Source organism: Setaria viridis, chromosome 3, assembly GCF_005286985.2.
Source record: "Setaria viridis chromosome 3, Setaria_viridis_v4.0, whole genome shotgun sequence".
Lineage (NCBI taxonomy): Eukaryota > Viridiplantae > Streptophyta > Magnoliopsida > Poales > Poaceae > Setaria > Setaria viridis.
In genome coordinates, this window is record NC_048265.2 from 21,425,446 (window position 1) to 21,434,947 (window position 9,502).

A 9,502-nucleotide genomic window follows, 5' to 3' on the forward strand; every position below is an offset into this window, starting at 1 on the left:
CAGGTAGTATAACCTTCAAGAATACCGTCACACATCAGATGTGTCCTAACTTTATCACGACTTTGGGTTTCTATTCTTGCGCTTTTTACACGGACACAGTATCTCGCTATCATGTGGAAGGTCCCGGTAAGCAAAAGCCAAAAATTCTTCAACACCATCTTCATATGCAGTCTCTCGTCTTGATTTTTTCATCCAACTTCGATCCATCACCCTATGTAAGGAGCTGTTCAATTTAAATAAAACATATCAGCTGCTTTAATTTGCAGTAATACAAAATTCATGGTCATGCTTCACCAGCCCATATTAGTGAAAAAAGATCTGAATTTTGCACCGACGGCTTCAAGGGGCGGCGGCCGGGGGGGGGGGGGGGGGAGGGGGGCTTGCAAGGGTGGCGGCAGCTTGGGGGGGGGGCTACCAGGGGTGGCGCTGCCAGGGGCTTGCAGGACTTCATTAAAAAAGCTTCTGGAACGGCGTCTGTGGACAGGCTAGGATTAGATTGCCAATTTGGCCGGTGGGTGGCTGGGTGGATTTTGTATAGTCAAAGGTAATTTTATTTAGAAACTTGACAAACACACGTTGCTACCTCAATGGTATGGCTGCAGAACTCTAATATTGCTAGCCGCGGTTCAATTCCTGGGAGCCACCATTTTTTCATTTTTTTCTGTTGTACACTTTCATCATGTAATTCTGTTGTGCACTTTCATCATGTAATGTAGAAACATGCTTTTTGTACTTTGTTTGCTCATAATCAAGGATGTTTTTGTGTAGTCGCAATTAGGAAACTTGTTGGTGGTCTCTCATCTGTCTACTATTGCAATTTACTTTATAACAACTTCTGGGCTGACAACTACTTTTGTTTCTATTGGAGCATGTCTCGGAGATTGGATATGTTTGAAAGGATTTCATTCCTTTTTCTTTCAACATCTACCTTTTGCTTTCCTGTAAATCGATCGTGTATGTGATGTAACAATAATCGTGTCTTGCATTGCACGGTGGGGAATCGAAGCTTGAAATGCTTTGTATCAATGATTTTCTCATGTTACATTGTTGCAAAGTGGATGCTAATGTTTTCATCCTGCTTGTCTTATCTAGGTCCCTATCCAATTTTATTTGTTCAATAGTGAAGGCTCAACAGCAAACGACAACTATAATATATGGTAATATAGTAGATTGAGACTACTAAATATAGTTAAGCATATGTATTCATGCATACCTTCTTGCCCAACAAATTTGAACATTTTAAGCCTTTCTGCATTACATGATGAAATTGTATATTTGTTTTGCCCATGGGTGCCTATTGATGGTTATTTCATATGCTTTATGACTTGTCTACATGCTATTCATGATTTAAAGCATGTCAAACTTTGTATCAATTCGATACATTTTGCTAATCAAGTCAAAAAGCATCTTTACCTTGGTATAGACAATTGTTTGATACGCTTTACAACGTGTCTAGGGGATAATGACGCTTTAAAGCATGTCAAACTTTGTATCAATTCGATACGTTTTTCTAATCAAGTCAGAAAGCATCTTTACCTGGCTATAGACAATTGTTTGATATGCTTTACAACATGTTTAAAAGATAATGACGCTTTAAAGCGTGTCTAACTCTGTATCATTTTGAGACGACTTCAATAGCATGTAAAAAAATATCTTTATATGACTAATAACACTGTAAGCATGTCTAATATCGTAACAGTTTGACACGTTTTCGAAATCATGTCAAAAGGTATCTTTACATGCTGATGTAGAGACGCTTTTATCGTGCGTTACTACTATAGCGTATCTATAGGGGGGTTTCTAGTAGCGCACTGGCAACTGCTATCTGCTGATGAAGGCTTCGTTCAGATTTGTGGCTGCAAGCGGGCTGCTTTTTTGTTTCGCCTTGCAGTTTCCTGAGACTTGCTTAAATCATCCGCGAAATGTTCGAAGGCAACGAAAATTCCCCCACGAAAGACAGGTTTTTCACTGAAACCCGGGCATTAAAAACAGGCCGGAGGGCATGCTCAATCAATCATCGCAGAGCGGGGCTTGAACTCCCCAGTTCCTCTGTCTTCGCGGCATGGGGGCAGGCACTCTGATGATCCCATCATCAGCCACCAGTACCACCCGTGTATGATAACTCGGGGCTCGGGAGTATGGGCCGGCGCCAGCTTTTGCTTCAAGCTGGATGCACAGGCAGAGTTTGCATTGGTCTCTCATCTCATCTAATAATCTCATTGCTGAACTTCTGATAAGGCTGGCATGATATGCGAAGATTGATGTGGCTGGGCAGGGGGGCGGTCAGCTAATGATGATCAATTGATCTCCCATGAAGTAAGTGATCTAGTGTGCGTAACGCGGGTCATTGTCAGAGCCGCTATCAGCTGAGCCATGGCAATAACTCCAGGTTTGGCTCGGAGTAAACTAATCAAGTAACCCGGCTGTATCGTAGTCGTATGTTTTCGTCGCGTGGCGCCGCGCAAAAGCATACAACGCGGGCCTCACCAATGCAACACATAGGCCCACGAACGCATGTCCAAACCGATAAGTGGCACTAAAAAATAGGGGTGTGTGTGTATCACGTTGGAAGTGAAGGGTGCATTTGGTAGGCTGGATCGGCCTTCATCTAGGCCCACGGGGTGCAACCGACCTTGTTCAGTAGGCTGGAGGGGGTCACGGGGTAGGCCCGCGCGGTGCAAAAGTGGCCTGCCAGGCTGCACCACGTGGAATGCCAAATTTTGGCTGTTTCACGCGATGCAGGCCCGAGCGGGTGCCTCTCGCATACGCGAAGGGAAAGGTGGGAGATCTCGCGGGCCTTGGCGCCAGTTTTTGGGCCGGCTAGGGTTACCTCCTGCCGATATATAGCGGAGGTTTCTCGGTCGCCTGCCCTCTCCTCCCCCAGACGCGTCGCCTCCACTTGCGACTCCTTCGCTCTCCTCTCTCTCATTCCCACTTGACTCCTCCTCTCCTCTCAACCCGACGAGTTAGCCAAGGTGAAGGCGCGGCTGTTCCGGAGGCATCCGTGGTCGCCTGCACTGGCAGCCGTGGGTTCTTCTTACTTGGCGAGCGCGAGGTCTTCTTCATCGTCGACATCATCGTCTCCGTCATCAACCAACACTGGATCTGTGCTTCATATTCATCACCGAGCATATCTGCTTCCTCTTCATCCCTGTCTAGTTTACCAACCTCTTCATCCCAGTTGTGATCTACTTCTTCCACTTCATCGAGCGGATCTACCTTGTCTACTTGCTGTTCGAGTCATCGCTCGAGTCCTCCGTCGGCATGCACGTCTTCCTCCTCTTCCCCACAACAGTCGTCTTCATCTTCATGGAGGTATGTCCCCGAACTGCTCCCCTCATGTCCCTTAAGTTGTCGTTTTTGAGCTTTTGGTGATATTATTTGGGCTCCTACGACGGATCTTTGGTACTGTTCTTCGATCTGTTGAGTTCCAAGGAAGGGGTTGTTTACATACTAGGGTTTTCTTGCATAATTAGTTGGGTATCCTCACCGTATATGCATGTGTACTTGTAGATCTGTCATGCTTTATTGTTACTTGAACTTCTCTTTGTCTGTTCGTATTGTTCTTGGATCTGTTCCGGTTCATTAGTTGCAAATGCACATGCGTCACGGGTTGGGTTCTGGGGAAGGTGAACTGATGATAGGGTTTCCTTTCGTGCTTAGTTTGGAATCCTTGCTGGATATGCATATGTACTTGTAGATCTGTCATGTTTCTTGTTACTTGAACTTATTTAGGATCTGTTCGTACTATTCTTGGATCTGTTTTGGTTCATTAGTTCAAAATGTACATGTGTCATGGGTTGGGTTCTAGGGAAGGTGAACTGATGATAGAGTTTCCTTTCGCGCTTAGTTTGGGATCCTTGCCGGATATGCACGTGTACTTGTAGATCTGTCCTGTTTCTTGTTATTTGCACTGCATACATTAACTTATTTAGGGTCTGTTGCACCTATTGTTCAATCTGTCGCGGTTTATTTCATCTGTTAACATATCCTATGTAGATAATGCGTGGATGTGGAGTTGTTGGCATGAATGTGTCCCTACTGCAAGTTCTGTTATGTGCACTGAGCCTCTAGGAGGCAACCTTTCAGTAGCAGCTGTGGTGATGATATATTTTGCCTTATTTTAATTTGATCTATTGGATGTTGTTGAGGAGGATCCTCTGGAAGGCTACCTTGAGTAGCAGCCATGGCTATGATCCCTGATTCACCTTTTCAACTGGATTTGGAGTTTCTGTGCTCCATGATGTTGTGGAGGAGCCTCTGGATGGCTAGTTTCACTAGCAGCATTGGCTATGATCCCTCCGGTGTCTCTTTATTTGGATAAGGAGTTCCTTTTTGTGTTGATGATGTTGAGGAGGTGCCACTAGGAGGCTAATTTTGTATTAGCCATGGCTATGATCCCTGTTTTGCCCATCCTGTTGTCCTTTGCCACACCGTAGGAAGTCTTGAGTTCCAATATTGTACTATAAGTTCTAAAATTTGTTCCTTTTCATGGAACAATGTAGATGGACTTGCATGAGTATCGTGCTAGGATGGCTTCTCAAGTTGTTGCTCTTATTGTTGTATGCATCGCATTCTTTTACTCTAGGCTTAGGAGGGGCAGGAGTGATTCAGATGAGGATGAGTGCTCTGTTTGGGTCCATAGGGCAGTGGTGGATGCTGATAGGCAGGCAAACCTAGATAAAATTTACAACTGCACAGAGGTAGAGTCTATAAGCATGCTAAGGATGCATAAAGCTCCTTTCTTTTAGTTGGTAAACCTATTTAGGGAGAGGCACCTTCTAGAGGATAGCATACGCACTAGTGTTAAGGAATAGGTAGCCATGTTTCTTCACATGTGGGATACAACCAAAAATTTCGGGTGGTTCATCACACCTTTAGGAGGTCCATAGAGGATGTCAGTAGGTACTTTTGCGCAGGTGCTTTATGCTGTTGGGGAGCTGATGGGTGAGATGATAAGGGCCCCTGATGGTGCCACACACCCTAAAATTCTTGGGAGCTAGAGATGGAACCCATACTTCAAGGTACTTGGGATTGTTTGTAGTGTCCATAACTTCTTGTTCTTTACTACCTTCATGGTACACTAATGCTTGCATCTGCACTATCTTACGATTACATTGGAGCTATTGATGGAACCCACATTCTAGCTACGGTTCCATTTAAGATGCAGGCTGCATTTAGAGGTTGTAAGCAAAGCCCAACATAAAATGTGCTAGCTGCTGTCGATTCGACATGAGGTTCACCTATGTCCTTGCTGGGTGGGAAAGGTCAACTCATGATGCGCTGATCCTAGCTGATGCATTAGAGAGAGATGATGGGTTGAGGGTCCCCCAAGGTACACTGCAAGCCCACATTGTTATTTTATTTTGTACACTGCAGTGGCTGATCAGTCCTAATTGCATTCATGTGTAGGAAAATTTTACCTCGCCGATGTTGGCTACGCATTGCGACCTAGCTTCTTACCACCATATAGAGCTGTTAGGTACCACATGTCAGAATTTGAGGGTAGGAGAACTCCAAGCAATGGTAAGGAACTATTCAACCTTAGGCACTCATCCCTCCGCACCACAGTTGAGAGAGCTTTTGGGGCACTTAAGTGCAGGTTTCGCATGTTAGATAATAAGCCGTATCATCCATATCCCTCCCAAGTTAAAGTTGTAATTGCTTGTTGCATTCTGCATAACTAGATTTTGGGTTTTGGGGTAGACGAAGTTGTCCCAGGGGAGGATTTCTCACCACCTCCTACACAATCACAGCCTGCACCCACACATGCTGCAATGTCATAGGAAGCACGTGCCTGGGGTGTTTAAAGGGATGAGTAGGCTTTGGTTATGTGGCAGAACAAGGGGTCCTCTAGGGTTTAGTTTCTTTCTGTGCTGTATTGGAACTGTAAGGAACCATGGTGTGGCATTGATGTGATGAATGTGGCAACTAGTTGAGACAACTACTGTACTAAATATTATTTGCTGTCATCCTGCTTTTGATGTTTTTATTTGCTTGTTTTTTCCCTTAACAGCTGATTTTGATATGATTTGTTGTTTTACTCAACATCTACTGTTTGTTTACATCCTTTTATTTATCTATTTTGTTGTTTCCTTGAGAAATTAAGGGCTGCAATGACCTAACCTATCATGTGTTCTGTACTTAATGGTCGCAATTGCCATCTGTGCTATTGGTTACCTAGGCCAATGTCTGAGGAGGATGTGTTCTTTGGTTCCGCTGCTGCTGGGTTTGCTAGTGTTGGTCAGCTACTTGCTGGTTTGGTTGTTGATGGTGGTGCCTCTGGCCTGGTTTAGGGCGGTGGTGGTGCTGGTGTGGGTGATGCTGTTGCTGCTGTGGGTGGTGTTGTTGCTAAGGCCCTGGGGGTGCTGATGGTCGTGGTGGTGCTGGTGGTCTTGGATAGGGGGGTGGTGTTGGTGGTCTTGGACAAGGGGGTGGTGCTAGTGGTGGTGCTCCGCGTCCTCCTATGACGTGGACCAGTGCCACCTCTGGATTTGTGATGCATCACATGTGTGAGCTGATTGGGACTGGTGTGAGGCCTGAGAAGGGCTTCAAGGAGGTGCATGTGAACAAGGTGGCCAAGGCCCTCCCGGAGTGGACTGGGGGCATGTCACCGCCACTCAAGTGTACAACCACCTGCGTAAGTGGCAGCAGAGATGGGGTAGGGTGTGCAAGCTCAGGGATCTCAGTGGTGCTCTGTGGGATGGTGACACATGCAACATCACTCTTGAGCAGGAGCACTACCTTGGCCATTGCAAGGTGAGGGCTTTGATCATGCTATATGTTTTTTTTCAATAATTGTCACTCTTGAGCAGGAGCACTACCTTGGCCATTGCAAGGTGAGGGCTTTGATCATGCTATATGTTTTTTTCAATAATTGTCAATTTTTTTCTTTTTCTAAGTACTGACAGTAGTTGTTTTTTGCTGTCTGTTTTGCAGGATCACCCTAAAGACACTTAGCTGCTGAACAAGCCCATTGATCACTACGCCCAGATGGAGGTCATATTTGGAGGGGGCAAAGCAACAGGTTGCTGGGCCATGGGTTCTGGAGAGGCCCTAGGTGTGTTCTCTAGGTTCGGGGAGACAACGAAGAAGAAGGTGAACAAGCAGCAGCTGGTTGACCTAACTTTGACTGAGCAGCAGGTGGACCAGAAGGTGGTCATGAAGCCTGCTGCCTCTGGGGAGGGTTCTAAGGCCCCTGCATGCTGCTTTGGGAGCAAGAGGAAGAGGGTTGCCATGTCCAAGGAGGAGGTACTTATCCTCACCAATATGACAGATGTTGTGAACAATGTGGCAGCAACACTGAGGGAGACGGGGCCTGAGCAAGTGCACCCTGACCTCTACAATGTTGTGATGCTGACCCCTGGCTTCTTTGAGGAGGCCCTGATTGTTGCTTTTAGTCACCTCCTGGACAACAAGTCTCAGGGCAATGCATTTTTCAAGATGGACGACAGCCACCGCACCCTTTGACTTAGGATCTAGCTGGGCAAGCAATACTACTAGTTATGTGGTAGCTGCTGCTATCTTCTAGCTTAGGGAAAATAGTTGAGCAAGTCTTCATCCCTGATCACTCCCTTCTTTTGCACAGATCTCTATATACGTAGGTCTAACCTATTAAGGTGTAGCCTCACTTGCACCTGGCCTTTTGTGGTGGTTTTTGGATTCACATGGGGATGGCTAATTACTAATTATGTTTCATGGCAGCATGATAAGGTTAAGGTGAAGAACTTTGGTACTAACTATTTGCTAAGGAATTGCATGGTAAGTATTGTAATATGATGGATCTAGTACTAATATACGTCTGTGGTGCTTGTGATGTGATGACATGTATGCCTTTTTACATTACACTCCTATTAGCTTTACGTAAGTATTTTTACCATGTGGACATGTTGTTGTTCTGCTTTGCTGCAATTTTATTAGTTTGGATTATGCTGCTGTTGTTTAACTATTTTAGTTGCCTTGTTGACATGTTCCTCCGGTTGCTATTTGACTTGGTAACATGTGCTCTTTATTTTGCTATATATCTTGTTACCATGTTGTTGTTGTTCATGTTTTGGTATTTAACTTGTTACCATTTGCATGTTGTTCTTTACCTATTGGTTTCCATTCTGTTGATGGTGTTTACCTATTTTAGTTGCCTTGTTGACATGTTCCTCCTGTTCTTTAGGTTGCTATTTGACTTGGTAACATGTGCTCTTTATTTTGCTATATCCCTTGTTACCATGTTGTTGTTGTTCATGTTTTAGGTATTTCACTTGTTACCATTTGCATGCAGTTCTTTACCTACATGACTTGTTACTTTGTTGGTTTCGTTGGTTTCCTATCTTTTAGCCTGTGATGATTACCCTTGGGTAGGACAATGACAAAGTGGCTCCTGTCTTATGGTTCTTATACATGTTGTTCTGTGTTTGGTGTCTTTTCAGCTTTATTGCCTCTGTTCCACTCTTCCTTTCTACTCTTCTGCTGTCACTTTTAAGTCCACGTATCTGTATGGTAGTTGGAGATGTCACTTGTAATCTGAGGCCCAACATACATTTTTTCATGCCTGTGATGCATTTGTACTGAGGCATTCATGTTGGGTGTTGTGAATTTGTATTTGTATATTTGAGGATCATGAGCTTAGGGGATGCTCAAACCCATCACATTCCTCTTTTGACCTTTTGGTTTTTCTGATCCAAATGCAGTTCTTACAATTCAAGTATTTGAGGCACGATGAGAGAAAGGTGACGCATCTGATGTCCATGTGGTGAGGCCTCTGTTTTGGTTCTCTTCTGATTTCCATGTATCAATTGTGTATGCGGATGATGAAAGGGTTGCGAGTTCTGAGCTTAGCTTGTATTTCTCAAGCTTGATGTGGACCTTGGTTAAGTTGTTGTATGGTGACTTGATGAACATCCACTCGAGCTTGGCGAGTATAGTGACCTAGCAGATGGACAAAAGCAACCCTCTCTGATGCCTTATGTGATTTCGGGTGGCGATGATGTAAAGGTGGTAACATGCATGCCTCAAGATGCTACCTACATACTGAGGCAAACAAGACATACCTTGCCTTGATTGCCTCACTATTAGGTAGCTCCTTAGCACATGCATCTGCACCTGAGCTGAGCCCTAATAAGAACCCATTTGATCTCTTATGTTGTTGCCTTCTTGATTTTCTTTACAATAGTGTTGTTTCTGTGGATGGCGATGATGACGACGATGCTCACACTGGCTACCAAACGCACCACTTTGGACCGTAGCAGATGTTAGCTCCTAGTGATGCGGTTAGGGGTCCCTCTAACTGCCTCACTAGGAGGCAACTCCTGCATGTGTCCTATTGTTAGGCAAGTACTACACTTCATCTGAGCCATGCATCATTTATTTGTTGATGATGACTGACCACATGGGTTACATCTTAGGCTTTTTGTTCACTTTTATCTGATTTTCCTAACTTGAGTTTGTTTGTGTTGCCCATGTTGATGCTTTTACTTGGTGGCAATGAGGCTTGGAGATGTTGCCCGCT